Genomic DNA, 16,005 nt, shown 5'->3' on the forward strand with positions numbered 1-16,005 from the left:
TGGTTACTAGAAGATTTTCTCTTGTTTCTATTGAGTGAGCTCGGCACCATCATATACTGTACTCAGGGCTGAAGCTAGAACTTTCATCACCCGGGGCAAGGAAACAATTTTGCGCACACTCCCCTCGTTACACCAAAAATGATCATATTATCAAATATTTAGAAAAAAAGAGATACTATTGGACGGTATTATGCTTGTGTGCCCCAAATGCCCTAAGCATCTTTCACATGACCCCCAGCAGCGTGTTCTGCACATGCCCCCTGTATGTCCCCACACATTGCACCACATCATTACATTCCATCACTACACTAGGTGCCCTTTTACGCTGCACTACATTACTACACTATGTGACCCTATGCACTGTACTACATCACTAAACAACATCCCCTGTATGCTGCACTGTATCACTACACTATGTGCATGCCCCTACTTGCTGCACTACATTACTACACTATATCCCCCTATACTCTGCACTACATCACTACACTATGTGCATGCCCCTACTTGCTGCACTACATTACTACACTATATCCCCCTGTACTCTGCACTACATCACTACACTACATGACCCTATATGCTGCATTACATTGCTACACTATATTGCTACTACAACCGCCTTACTTCCTTTCTTTCCTCACACTCACCACTTGACCCATTCCAGTCTGACTTCCGTCCTCTCCACTCCACTGAAACTGCCCTTACAAAAGTCTGCAATGAAATCTAAGGATCACTACTCTTTGCTTATTCTACTTGATCTCTCTGCTGCTTTTGATACTGTGGACCTACTGCAAATCCTTCACTCAATTGGTCTGCTTGAAACTGCTCTCTCTTGACGGTCTTCCTCTCTGACCGTTCATTCTCTGTCTCCTCTCATGACTCCACCTCCCCCTCACTTCCACTAACTGTAGATGTACCCCAAGGTTCTGTCCTTGGTCCTCTTCTTTTCTCTCTCTATACGTCCTCACTAGGTAAGCCCATTAGTTCTTTTGATTTCCAATATCATCTCTATGCTGATGACACTCAAATCTGTCTTTCCTCTCCAGTCCTCTCCCCTGCTCTCCTCACTTGTATCTCCAACTGTCTATCTGCTATCTCTGTTTAGATGTCCCAGTGCTTTCTTACACTTAACATGTCTAAGACATGTGGATCATCTTCCCTCCCTCCCGCATAACCTCACTTACTACAATCTCATTATCTATTGATGGCACTACTATCTCCTCTAGCCCCCAAGTGCGCTGTCCTGGAGTAATCCTTGACTCCTCCCTCTCCTTCAAACCACACATTCAGCACTTCTCGCAAACCTGCCATTTTCATCTAAAAAATATTTCCAAGATCAGACCCTTTCTGACCCAGGATGCTACTAAGACTCTTATCCACTCACTGGTCATCTCCTGGGCTACTGTAATCTCCTCCTGACTGTCATTTCTGACAAATACCTCTCTCCACTCCAATCTATCCTCAATGCTGTTGCCCGACTCATTTTCCTCACCAAACGCACTACATCCACCTCTCCTCTCTTACTAGACCTTCACTGGCTCCCCTTCCCTTTCAGAATCCATTTCAAGCTTCTCACATTCACTTACAAAGCCCTCACTCACTCCTCTCCCACTCCTCTCCCATCTACATCTCTGAACTTATCTCCCTTTACACTCCCACCTTCCTCTTCGCTCTGTAAATGCACGCCGACTCTCCTGCCTACTGATTACTTCCCCCCACTCCTATATCCAAGATTTTTCATGTGCTGCTCCATTTCTCTGGAATTCCCCCCCCCCCCTTAAAACTCTCCATCTCTCTGCAAAACTTTAAACGGGCTCTCAAGACCCACTTCTTCACCAAACCCAGCCAAATCTCATCCTAACCCTCTGTACCACGCTCTCTATGTACCCCGTCTGTGTCACCCCTGTCTGACTATCCCTACCCTTTAGAATGTAAGCTCTCACGAGCAGGGCCCTCTTCCCTCATGTGCTTATCCTTTTTCTTACTTTAATAATCTTCAACTGCACCAAATCCAGCAGTCTTCTGTCATCTGATACTTATTCCAGTGTCATCTGCTGATGTAGCTATGTTGATTTATCCTGTACTTGTCCTATATTGTCATCAACTGTAAGTTTTCCTGTTTTGATTATTTGTTTATGTACTCTGTAAATGGGTGCTGCGGAACCCTTGTGGCGCCATATAAATAAAGGATAATAATAACAATAAATGGTGGAGGGTTTATATAGGGGGAAGGAGCCAGATTTTAACTATTTTAATGCCATACCCCGAAGCCCACACTATATACCCAGAGGTAATGCAGCGTCCCCGAGATGGACTCCATAGGTCGGATTCAAATGTTAGCCCTTCCCTCCTGCCCACTATCGTGCCGTCGGCAGTATTCTAATGTTACTGCTGACGTGCGCGACAACTTCATTTCAGCTCGCTAACCCTGGAGGTAACAAGCTGAAATGCGTTTAAAGAGACCCATTTGGGCGCCAAAATGGGTCTCTCCACGACCACTCCCATTACCTTAGTCGGGTTTAGGTGCTTGACACGCCTAAACCAGACTGTAATGAGCACAATAACGGGGCTCCTTTGAATATCGCGCCTCTATCTCCCGTCACTTTTGGCGGGACAAAGTGGGTGCGATATGATTTGAAACCGGCCCCATGTGAGGGATTTTACGGTGAGTGAAAAAAATCTGATTTTTAACTGCATCAGTATAGTGGTGCTGATCTCCTGCTTGCTCACATTATGAATGTTGAACAATTTGTGTATTCTGATTTTACAAATCTGATTGACACACATTGTATGTCCATCATGACCGTTTTCACCACTTTAGAACATGTTTCCACATGAGGAAGGAGATGCTTCTCTGTCTTGCATCTGTTTAACGGTCATGCTTTGCTTTTAGATTTTCAGCTTTTTGTTCTGCATTATCATTAGGAGCTGTCTGTACACTTACGTTTAAGGATCCATACACTGGCATTTCTGCTCTATTGCTGCTCCGTCTGACTGCATCAGTTGTGACCACATGGTGACCATAGCTTGGATGGATGTAATCACTGAGATTCATTGGTCTCTGTGGTAAACTTAGTGCCAATACAGATGGATACTTCGCAAGCACTGAACACAGCAAAAATAGAACACAGAACATTCAAGGTGCATTCAGCGCCTGTAAAATTGCCAGTTTGTGCTGACAGTGCATTTATCATAGAGATTAATCAGTCTCAATGTTTACAGCAGTAAATGCACTTAGATGGAGGGGAACCAAGCACAAACATTATTGTGTATATATCCTATCAGAGCTGCACTGGAATATTGGATTTAGACATTGCAATCAATTTTACCTTCATGTTTAACATATGAGGTTTGATATGTTACGGTTTACTCATCCTTTAATTTAAAGGACTAGTAGACACCAAATTGACATTTAATATTATCCATGAAAGTAAAATACATTGTTCACTATTAGACTAACATTCCACCGCAGTGCTTTTTCAGCGTAAACTACAGTATTACCTTCCCACTGACTACATAATAGACCACTCCTCTCACATACTATTTCCTGATGGGATGAAATTTCTTCTGGATGATAGGTCAGCAGTCAATAGCTCTACTCCATATGGTCGACATGGCAAAAAGGTTGACATTGAAAAGGTCGACAGGTTCAAATGTCGACATGAAAATGGTCGACAAAATTGTGTTGGTTTTTTTTTCCAACATTTTTATCCCTTACCATCCATGTGGACTACGATTGCGAATTGTAACCTGTGCTGAGCGCTGCCCGAAGCATGGTGAGCGAAGCAGTAAACTAATTGGGTTAACATGTGCTTTAACATAGAAAATTACACACAAAAAAGAAATAAAATGGTGTGGTATAAAAGTTAGACATTATAAAGATAGACAGTCATTAGGCCTATACCATAGGATTGAAAGGGTCAAAAGTTCAACACGATTTTTTGTGTGTGTGTTTTTAGACTTTTTTTTTACCCAAATTTGATGAAATGCGTCTGCTTGCCAAGCTGTGGGCTCAGTGGCTCGCTCCGCTTCGCTCGCCACAAGGTTACGAATGGAAATAGTTTGTGACATGGATAGTAAATGAGGTAAAAGTTGAAAAAACATGAAAAAACCCTAAAAAACATGTGCTGACCCTGTCCACCTATTGGCTGTCGACCCTTTAACTGTCTATCAACCACTTCCCAAAGAGAAAACTCAACCTTTTCTGTCAACCATTTTAATGTTGACCTTTTCTTTGTCAACCTTTTATACCCGTCAACCTTTTCAAGTGTCTACCTTTTACATGTTGACTTATTGATCCTTTCGAACTTATGCATGTCAACCATGTGGGGTCAACCTATTGACTGTCCACCTAATTATTGTGAACCTAATGATCCTGAAATACTGGTCAGGAAGCTGAGATTGAGCTGCTGTGACATCACTCTGTATGTTTCAAGTAGAGATGATTGAAACAGTTATAGACTCGGAGAGTCGGTTTATAGGTGTCACGTCTAGCAAAGTTTGGGGATCCGGCAGTTGAGACTTGCCCCAGGAGGTAGCAGGCTGGGGAAGAACAAAACGAGGGGGTTGGATATAGTTCCTTTGCATGGGATACGGAGCAATGAAGGATGTAGGCGGAGTCCAGTAATGCAGACCTTTTCTGACAACATGCTGCTCACTGCCCCTGGTCTCCTAGGCAACGGCTTAGCGAGAGCGAGCTGCTGCAGCGGCGTCCCGCTGCCACGAGCGGAGCCCCTCAACGCCATTACCGCTGCCTGTACCCTTGAACCCAGCGCAGCTGCCCGGCCGCCCGTGAAGCCCGCCCCGCGGCCCCAGCGTTCCGGTAAGACCCCGGACGCTGACAGTACCCCTCCCTTTGCGGGTGGACTCCGGACACCTATAAGGTTTAGCTGGAAATTTGGCATGAAATGTCCGAAGAAGTCTTGGGGCATGGACGTCCTCTGCCTCTACCCAGGACCTTTCCTCAGGTCCATATCCCTTCCAATCAACTAGGTACTGGAGGCGACCATATCATTTACGGGAGTCGAGGATCTTATGAATCTCAAATTCGTCTCCTTGTGTTGACTGGATCTTGGGTGATTTAGGTAAAACAGCTCTGAATCGATTGAGTACCAACGGTTTTAAGAGAGAAATATGAAAAGCGTTAGGGATTCTTAAATGTGGAGGTAACTTCACCTTGTAAGCCACAGGATTCAAAACTCTTTCGATTGGGTAGGGCCCAATAAACCTGGGAGCAAACTTCTTAGTAGGAACCTTCAATCTTAGGTTACGTGTGGAAACCCAAACCCGATCTCCCACTTTAAGGCTTGGTACCGCTTTTCGCTTTAGATCTGCGTAGGTCTTATACTTCTTGGATGTCTTGAGCAAGGCCTTGTGAATTTGTTTCCAGGTTTCAGTAAATTGTCTAAGTGTTGACTCTGCGGCAGGAACCTCGAGTGTAGGCAGAAGTTGGAAGTCAGGAACTTTCGGATGATAACCGTAATTAATGTAAAATGGAGAAGATTTTGTGGCAGAGTGATAAAGATTGTTATGGGCAAATTCTGCAAATGGGAGGAAGTCCAGCCAGTCGTCCTGAGAGGAGGACATGAATAAACGCAGAAATGTCTCCAGGTCCCGGTTCACTCTTTCTGTTTGAACATCCGTTTGAGGATGATATCCTGAGGAGAAATTCAATTTCACGCCCAGAGCAGAACATAGGGATCTCCAAAACTTGGCCACAAACTGGGGACCTCTATCAGATACGATTTTCTGCGGTAATCCATGGAGACGAAAAATCTCTGCTATGAATAATTTTGCCAGCTGGGATGCTGATGGAAGACTGGCCAGGGGAACAAAGTGTGCCATTTTAGAAAATTGATCAACTATGACCCATACGGTGTTCCGTCCGCCAGACACAAGCAAATCAGTAATAAAGTCCATAGAAATATGTGTCCATGGTCTTTGCGGCACAGGTAGCGGATGAAGTAACCCGGCTGGAGGACCTTTAGGACTTTTATGCTGAGCACACTTTGGACAGGCAGCCACGAATTCCTGTACATCAGTCCTGAGATGAGGCCACCAGCAGGAGCGCTGAATGAATTTGAGCGTTTTATGACCACCCGCATGGCCCATGAAGGAGGAGGAGTGAGCCCATGTAAGCAGTCTCTTGCGAAGATTTGGAGCAACGAAGATCTTTCCTGGAGGAGGAAGTGAAGAGGTATTGGTTGCTGAAAAAGAGGTGGAGTCTAAGATGTATTGTTCTTTTGAACGGTCAGAGGGTTCTTCAGAACTCAAGGAACGAGATAATGCATCTGCCTTTTTGTTGAGGGACCCTGGGCGGTAACTAAGTTTAAAGTTGAAACGGGTAAAGAAGAGTGCCCATCTTGCTTGACGTGGATTCAGACATCGGGCTGACTGTAGATACAGGAGGTTCTAATGATCCGTGGTTACCGAGATTGGATGCTGAGCTCCCTCCAACAAATACCTCCACTTCTCAAAGGCTAACTTAATTGCTAGTAATTTGTCACGATCCGGGTATCTGGACGCCATTACTTACCCTTCAGATGCCTCCTAAGGCGGGCTCAGCGTTCCAGGACCAGATTCCGCTGTTCCTGAGTTTCCACATGCAGAGTGTCAGAGTGGTGTTTTCATCAGCCGCGGCCTCCGCTGTGCCCGCGTGGTTAAATGTGCATCTATCAGCCTGGCGTCTCCTGTCTCCGGTGGCCGGCGCCGCCATTACTGTTTCCCAGACCACATGGATTACAAACCAAACTTCCCTCCAAGTGTCTGCATGGGCGCAGCCATCTTGGATTCTGTCATCTGATCATTTCCACCAATCTGCTGTTTGTATTGTTGATTTGCATAATTGCCTAGCCAACCCCTTCCTTGCTGCAGGTATAAGTAAGCTGTGCCTGAGCAAGGAAGACGTCAGTGCTTTGGTTGTCAAACCTAGTTCCTGTTTGTCTCTCTTCTATGATTGTCTTCCAGGTTCCAGCTCCTGTCTCAAGACTTCCACCATAGAGACCCGCACCAGCATTCCACCTGCGGTGTAGCCTGACTCTCCAATCCATTGTGGATTCATCTGTTTCCAGCTACAACACTACCTGCTTCCAGCCTCAGCTTCCAGCAGAATACAGCTTCCCTTAAAGGGCCGGTGTCCTTTCTACACTTTACCACTCTCCACCGGAATTATTATTTCTCCGCTCTCAAGTTCTACATTTCAGTTCACATTTCATCGCTCCCAAAGTTCATTTATTATTTAACTGGTTCCAGCCAGTATCCACTCCGTGCTAACAACAGTCTGGTTCCAGCCAGTATCCACAGCAGCTGTTTTACCTTCAGCAACCCAGCTCTTCCTGGAACACCAGCTGGTACAATCCTGGGTTATCTCCATTGCTACAGCCGGGCCTGGTAAGGACTTTCCATCTAGAAGATCATAAGAACTATCTCACACTACCAGTGCCCTGTGGCTCCTGCCATGCTGTAGTACTCAGGAACTGTATTTATTCTTTGCTGACTTTTACGTTTTCTTTTATTGCTGCTGTGATGCGGAGTTGTCATAATAAACATCATTGACTTTTATCTAAGTTGTCGTGGTCACGCCTTCGGGCAGTTATTATTCATGTTACTTACATGTCCAGGGGTCTGATACAACCTCCCAGGTTCCGGTACATCTCAGCCCCTACAACTGAGGCTGCCTCCCGTCAGCTCAGGCCCTCAGTTGTGACAGTAAGCACTGACCTAATGAATCCAGCCGGAGACCAGGATCAAGCGGCCAGGCTGATGCAAGAACTGGCAGCCCGACTAGAACATCAGGAGGCTGCACAGGGCCACATCATCCGCTGTCTCCAGGATCTCTCTACTCGGCTGGATGGGATTCAGACCACTCTCCGTGGATCAGGCGCGTCTGGTGCGTCAACCACAGTGACTCCAGCTATAACCCCACCCACCTTACCCATTCCTGCTCCACGTCTTCATCTTCCAACGCCAGCAAAATTTGACGGATCTCCAAGATTCTGCAGGGGATTTCTCAACCAGTGTGAGATTCAGTTTGAGCTACAACCTGGCAATTTCCCCAGTGACCGTACAAAAATTGCCTACATTATTTCTCTTCTCAGTGGCTCAGCCCTCGATTGGGCATCACCGTTATGGGAGAGGTCCGACACCCTGCTATCTTCTTACACTGCATTCGTGTCAACATTCAGGCGCATCTTCGACGAGCCTGGCCGGGTAACTTCAGCTTCGTCTGAGATTCTCCGTTTACGCCAGGGATCACGTACTGTAGGACAATATCTTATACAGTTCCAGATCCTGGCATCCGAACTGGCATGGAACGACGAGGCCCTGTATGCTGCATTCTGGCATGGTTTATCCGAGCGTATTAAAGATGAGTTAGCTACCAGAGACTTACCCTCCAAGTTAGATGAGTTAATCTCACTTTGTACGAAAGTTGACTTACGTTTCAGAGAGAGAGCAACTGAGCGTGGAAGATCATCTGCTCCAAAATCTTCTGCTCCTCCTCCTCGCCAACTGTCACCAACTAAAGATGAACCCATGCAAATTGGCCGTTCCCGTTTAACTCCTGCTGAGCGCCGAAGACGTCTCTCCGAGTTTCTCTGTTTGTACTGTGCAGCTCCGTCTCACACCATTAATGCCTGTCCCAAACGTCCGGGAAACTCCAAATCCTAGCTCGCCAAGGAGAGGGCCGGCTAGGAGTAATGATCTCCTCTCCATCTCCTCAAGATTGTAACCTCCCAGTCTCGCTTCAAGTTGCTCAACGTTATCAGAACGTCATTGCCCTCCTGGATTCCGGAGCAGCTGGGAACTTTATTACCGAAGCCTATGTTAAACGGTGGTCCCTACCCACCGAGAGACTTCCTTCGTCCTTTTCCTTAACTGCTGTGGATGGCAGTAAAATTTTTGATACAGTTATTTCTCTAAGGACTCTACCAGTTCGTCTGAGAGTGGGAGTTCTTCATTCCGAACTTATTTCACTTTTAGTGATTCCAAGAGCCACACATCCTGTGGTCCTGGGCCTTCCATGGCTCCGTCTTCACAATCCTACAATTGATTGGACGACTACGCAAATCCTGGCATGGGGTTCCTCCTGTACTAAGACATGTTTGTTTAAAGTGTTGCCTGTCTGTTCCTCCTCCCCCAGGTCGTCTGATGTTCCACCTCCTCCATATCAAGATTTCACGGATGTGTTCAGTAAAGCTTCTGCTGATATCCTTCCCCCTCATAGAGAATGGGACTGCCCGATTGATCTCGTTCCAGGGAAGGTTCCACCTCGAGGCCGAACTTATCCGTTGTCTCTCCCCGAGACGCATTCTATGGAGGAATACATAAAAGAGAACCTAGCAAAGGGGTTCATTCGACCTTCTTCTTCTCCAGCCGGCGCAGGCTTCTTTTTTGTAAAGAAGAAAGATGGTGGTCTGCGGCCGTGCATCGACTACAGAGGTTTGAACGACATTACCATCAAGAACCGCTATCCTTTACCCCTGATTACTGAGCTCTTTGACAGAGTTAGCGGAGCTACCATCTTTACAAAGCTGGACCTGAGAGGTGCATACAATCTCATCCGGATCCGTGAGGGTGACGAGTGGAAGACCGCATTTAACACCCGTGACGGACATTATGAGTACCTCGTCATGCCCTTCGGATTGAGCAATGCTCCAGCTGTCTTCCAGCATTTCGTCAATGAGATCTTCAGAGACATTCTATACCGTCATGTCGTGGTCTATCTAGATGATATCCTCATTTTTGCCAACAATTTAGAGGAACATCGTTTCTGGGTAAAGGAGGTTCTGTCCCGTCTCCGTGTCAATCATCTCTACTGCAAATTAGAGAAATGCGTCTTTGAAGTCAAGTCCATTCCGTTTCTAGGGTACATTGTGTCCGGTTCCGGACTAGAGATGGATCCTGAGAAACTACAAGCAATCCAGAATTGGCCAGTACCCTTAACCCTCAAAGGGGTCCAGAGGTTCTTAGGGTTCGCCAATTATTACCGAAAGTTTATACGAGACTTTTCCACCATTGTGGCGCCTATTACTGCTTTCACCAAGAAGGGTGCTAACCCGTCCAAGTGGTCTGAAGAAGCCATGCAAGCTTTTCATCTTTTAAAACAGAGGTTCATCTCTGCACCTGTCCTGAAACAGCCTGACGTCGACTCTCCTTTCATCTTAGAGGTGGATGCCTCCTCCGTTGGAGTAGGAGCGGTGTTATCTCAGAGGGCTAAAGATGGTCATTTACATCCTTGCAGTTTCTTCTCACGGAAGTTCTCCCCAGCGGAGCGCAACTATGCCATTGGCGACCAGGAGTTGCTAGCCATCAAGCTCGCTCTAGAGGAGTGGAGATATCTGTTGGAGGGAGCTTCTCATTCAATCACCATCCTTACAGACCACAAGAACCTTCTATATCTAAAAGGCGCACAATGTCTCAACCCTCGTCAGGCCAGATGGGCACTTTTCTTTTCCAGGTTCGACTTTAAACTCCAGTTCTGTCCGGGCTCTCAGAATCGCAAGGCCGATGCCCTTTCCCGCTCATGGGAGCAAGAAAATGAGTCCGAGTCTTCAGACAAGCATCCTATTATAAATCCGTTGGCATTCTCCACGGTAGGGATGGACTCTACGCCCCCATCAGGGAAAAGTTTTGTGAAGCCGACACTAAGGAAGAAGCTCATGCATTGGGCCCATGCTTCCCGTTTTGCCGGACATACAGGTATCCAAAAAACCCTGGAGTTTATCTCTAGGTCCTATTGGTGGCCAACTCTGAAAAAGGACGTTTTGGAGTTTATTGCATCTTGCCCAAAGTGTGCTCAACATAAAGTATCCCGCCAGTCGCCTGCGGGGCAACTGGTTCCACTATCTGTTCCCCGTCGACCATGGACCCATTTGTCGATGGATTTTATTACAGATTTGCCCATGTGCAACAAGTTCAATACCATCTGGGTGGTAGTTGACCGGTTCACCAAGATGGCACACTTCATTCCTCTCACCGGTCTTCCGTCAGCTTCCAAGTTGGCTCAAGTATTCATACAAGAGATCTTCCGACTCCACGGTCTTCCAGAAGAAATTATCTCAGATCGAGGAGTTCAATTCACAGCCAAATTCTGGCGAAGTTTATGTCAAGTCCTCCAAGTCAAGTTAAAGTTTTCCACGGCTTACCATCCTCAGACCAATGGTCAAACTGAGAGGGTGAATCAGGACTTGGAGGCCTTCCTCCGCATCTATGTGTCCTCCTCTCAAGATGACTGGGTTCAATTACTTCCCTGGGCCGAGTTCTGTCATAACAACCAGTATCATTCTTCATCTTCTTCAACACCATTCTTCACCAACTTTGGATTCCACCCTAAAGTCCCTGAGTTCCAACCGCTTCCAGCAACTTCTGTTCCCGCAGTGGATATCACCTTGCATCAGTTTGCCAATATCTGGAAGAGCGTACGATCAGCTCTGCTCAAGGCATCGTTCAGGTACAAGAAGTTTGCGGATAAGAAGCGTCGAGCAGTTCCTGCTCTCAAGGTGGGTGATCGGGTATGGTTATCCACGAAGAATTTGAGGTTAAGAGTTCCCAGTATGAAGTTTGCACCTCGCTACATCGGTCCTTTTAAAATTGATCAAGTCATCAATCCTGTTGCTTACAGACTCCAGTTACCTCCCTTCTTAAAAATACCCAGGACATTCCATGTTTCCCTGTTGAAACCGCTAATCTTGAATCGGTTTCATTCCTCACTTCCACCAACTCCGAAAGTCCAAACTCAACGAGGCGTTGAGTATGAAGTGGCCAAGATCCTGGACTCACGTCACCGTTACGGTCAACTTCAGTATCTCATTGACTGGAAGGGCTATGGTCCTGAAGAACGCTCTTGGACCAATGCCTCTGACGTCCATGCTCCTGCCTTGGTCCGAAATTTCCACGCAAAGTTTCCTTTAAAGCCTAAGAAGTGTCCTGGGGCCACTCCTAAAGGGGGGGGTGCTGTCACGATCCGGGTATCTGGACGCCATTACTTACCCTTCAGATGCCTCCTAAGGCGGGCTCAGCGTTCCAGGACCAGATTCCGCTGTTCCTGAGTTTCCACATGCAGAGTGTCAGAGTGGTGTTTTCATCAGCCGCGGCCTCCGCTGTGCCCGCGTGGTTAAATGTGCATCTATCAGCCTGGCGTCTCCTGTCTCCGGTGGCCGGCGCCGCCATTACTGTTTCCCAGACCACATGGATTACAAACCAAACTTCCCTCCAAGTGTCTGCATGGGCGCAGCCATCTTGGATTCTGTCATCTGATCATTTCCACCAATCTGCTGTTTGTATTGTTGATTTGCATAATTGCCTAGCCAACCCCTTCCTTGCTGCAGGTATAAGTAAGCTGTGCCTGAGCAAGGAAGACGTCAGTGCTTTGGTTGTCAAACCTAGTTCCTGTTTGTCTCTCTTCTATGATTGTCTTCCAGGTTCCAGCTCCTGTCTCAAGACTTCCACCATAGAGACCCGCACCAGCATTCCACCTGCGGTGTAGCCTGACTCTCCAATCCATTGTGGATTCATCTGTTTCCAGCTACAACACTACCTGCTTCCAGCCTCAGCTTCCAGCAGAATACAGCTTCCCTTAAAGGGCCGGTGTCCTTTCTACACTTTACCACTCTCCACCGGAATTATTATTTCTCCGCTCTCAAGTTCTACATTTCAGTTCACATTTCATCGCTCCCAAAGTTCATTTATTATTTAACTGGTTCCAGCCAGTATCCACTCCGTGCTAACAACAGTCTGGTTCCAGCCAGTATCCACAGCAGCTGTTTTACCTTCAGCAACCCAGCTCTTCCTGGAACACCAGCTGGTACAATCCTGGGTTATCTCCATTGCTACAGCCGGGCCTGGTAAGGACTTTCCATCTAGAAGATCATAAGAACTATCTCACACTACCAGTGCCCTGTGGCTCCTGCCATGCTGTAGTACTCAGGAACTGTATTTATTCTTTGCTGACTTTTACGTTTTCTTTTATTGCTGCTGTGATGCGGAGTTGTCATAATAAACATCATTGACTTTTATCTAAGTTGTCGTGGTCACGCCTTCGGGCAGTTATTATTCATGTTACTTACATGTCCAGGGGTCTGATACAACCTCCCAGGTTCCGGTACATCTCAGCCCCTACAACTGAGGCTGCCTCCCGTCAGCTCAGGCCCTCAGTTGTGACATAATTCTTGCTCCCCAATAGCGTAATTCTGCTCAGCGGGGGAGAATCTTCGCGAGAAGAATGCACAAGGATGGACTTTCTTGTCCTCGAAGAGCTGAGATAAAACTGCTCCCACTCCTACCGTGGAGGCATCGACTTCCACCAGGAACGGATGACTGAGATCAGGTTGTTGAAGAACAGGAGCGGTCATGAAGGCCTTCTTTAATGATGAAAAGGCTTCTAAAGCCTCTGGAGACCATTTGGCTGGATCGGCTCCTTTCCTGGTTAATGCTGTTATGGGGGCTATGACAGAGGAATAATTCTGAATGAATCTTCGGTAGAAGTTAGCGAACCCCAGGAAACGTTGAACTCCCTTAAGGGAAGCTGGAAGCGACCAATCCTGAATCGCTTGGACTTTAGCGGGATCCATCTGCAATTTCTGCCCTGAAAGGATGTAACCGAGGAATGGAATCGTGGGTACTTCGAAGGTGCACTTCTCGAGCTTACAAAATAGTTGATTCCTCCGTAAACGAGTTAGAACTTCTTTGACTTGTTCTCGATGGGTCTTCAGATCCCTAGAAAAAATGAGGATGTCATCCAAGTAAACCACCAAGCAGTCATAGAGGAGATCTCTGAATATTTCATTAACAAATTCTTGAAAGACGGCTGGGGCGTTACATAGGCCGAAAGGAATTACCAGATATTCGTAGTGACCGTCGCGGGTATTAAAAGCCGTCTTCCATTCGTCATCTGGGCGAATACGTATAAGGTTGTAGGCTCCCCGTAAGTCCAGCTTAGTGAATACAGTAGCTCCTTTAACATGGTCGAACAGTTCTGGAATTAGAGGTAATGGATATCTGTTCTTAATTGTAATGTCATTGAGACCTTTATAGTCAATACAGGGCCGCAGACCCCCATCCTTCTTTTTGACAAAGAAAAACCCCGCCCCAGCCGGAGAGGTGGATGACCTAATGAACCCTTTTTCCAAGTTCTCCCGGATATACTCCGACATGGCCTGAGTCTCAGGGAGTAAGAGCGGGTAGATTCAACCTCGGGGAGGAGTCTTGCCGGGTACCAGATCAATGGGACAATCCCAAGTGCGATGCGGAGGCAAAGTGTCCGCCCCATGCTTACTAAAAACATCTTGTTAGGCCTGGTATTCCGCAGGGAGGCTGGAAGGACTAGAAGAGCAGAGAGGTCTTACAGAGGGCAAACAGTTCTGGAAACAGTTTCGTCCCCAGGAAAGAACATCCATGGTTTGACAATCTATGTGGGGATTGTGTCTACTTAACCATGGAAATCCTAGGATCAGTTCGTGAGAGGCTTTGGGAATTACTAGGAAAGAGATGTTTTCCGAATGAAGAGCTCCAACCTTTATCTTAAGAGGAATTGTACGAAGAGTGATAATTCCCTCAGGAATATGACTTCCATCCACAGCAGTAATTGAGATGGTACGATCCAAACGGACCGTTTGTATCCCAGATCGTTTGACCAGAGCTGATGTAATAAAACTTTCGGCGGCTCCGGAGTCGAGTAGTGCAGGGATGAGAACAGAGGAAGAAGGAAGCTCCAGGTGGGTTAACAAGACTGACTCTTTCTTGGCAAGTAATTCTGAGAATTTTCCTAGCTTGACCTCTCCGGCACAAGCTAGGAGCGGGCGTTTCCCGGACGTTGGCTACAAGATTTAACAAAATGACCAGATGCACCACAGTAAAGGCATAAGTTCCCTTGTCGCCGTCTCTGACGTTCCTCGTTGGAAAGACGGGAACGATTGATCTGCATGGGTTCCTCAGTAGTTGGAGTTGATGGTGTTGGTGGAGGAACGACTCGAGGCCTGGGACGATCTGACCGTGATTTCTCCATACAGCGTTCTCTGTATCTTAAGTCTAATTTATTGCATAGGGAAATTAACTTATCCAACTTATCAGGTACGTCCTGAGTCGTGAGGTCATCTTTGATCTTCTCGGAGAGACCGCTCCAGAACACTGCGAAGAGAGCCTCCTCATTCCAGTTCAGTTCAGAGGAGAGCGTACGAAACTGGATCACGTACTGACTGACCGTACGCGTGCCCTGACGCAGGCGCAGGATCTCCAATGAGGCAGCAGAAGTCCTGCCCGGTTTGTCGAAGATTCTTCGAAAGGCGGCTACAAACTCCCGAGTAGTTAGACAGTATTGGATCCGACCTATCCCACAATGGTGACGCCCATTCCAACGCTTGCCCAGTAAGTAAAGAAATTATATAGGCTACCTTGGTTCGTGCTGATGGGAAACTGGCCGACTGTAGTTCGAACTGGATTTCACACTGGTTAAGAGACCCACGGCATTGCTTTGGATTCCCATCGAATTTACTGGGAGATGGCAAATGCAACCGTGGAAGTGGGCCTGGCACAGGAGGAAGCGGAACCGGAGGTGCTAATGTGGGAGCAGCTGTAGGAACTTGAGGAGCCGTCATGGCAACACAGAGAGAATCGAGACGTTCGGACATACTCTGCATGAACTGCACAATTTGAGATTGTGTGGCCTCCTGCTTACTTAAGCGAGACCAGATATCTGCGGTTGAATCTCCTCCTGAGGCCTGATCATCCGTCGAATCCATTGGGCCAGTGCTTACTGTCACGTCTAGAAAAGTTTGGGGATCCGGCAGTTGAGACTTGCCCCAGGAGGTAGCAGGCTGGGGAAGAACAAAACGAGGGGGTTGGATATAGTTCCTTTGCATAGGATACGGAGCAATGAAGGATGTAGGCGGAGTTTGAGAGTCAATGGAAAGTATTTATTATGTACAGAGCAGAGGTAGAAAACTGAGGTTGATGAACGGTGACTTGAGAACGTGGTCGTAGACAAAGAACTGTGGAACTGTGGGTGAGAGTAAA

At 47.0% G+C, this 16,005-nt stretch overlaps 1 protein-coding gene across 4 annotated transcripts in view; it reads left to right on the forward strand.

Moving 5' to 3' along the window:
- FARS2 (phenylalanyl-tRNA synthetase 2, mitochondrial) overlaps positions 1 to 16,005 on the forward strand; it is a 1,040,929-nt gene that overhangs the window by 23,594 nt on the left and 1,001,330 nt on the right. The window lies entirely within an intron of this gene.

The sequence above is a fragment of the Pseudophryne corroboree genome, chromosome 5, assembly GCF_028390025.1.
Source record: "Pseudophryne corroboree isolate aPseCor3 chromosome 5, aPseCor3.hap2, whole genome shotgun sequence".
NCBI classification, from domain to species: Eukaryota; Metazoa; Chordata; class Amphibia; order Anura; family Myobatrachidae; genus Pseudophryne; species Pseudophryne corroboree.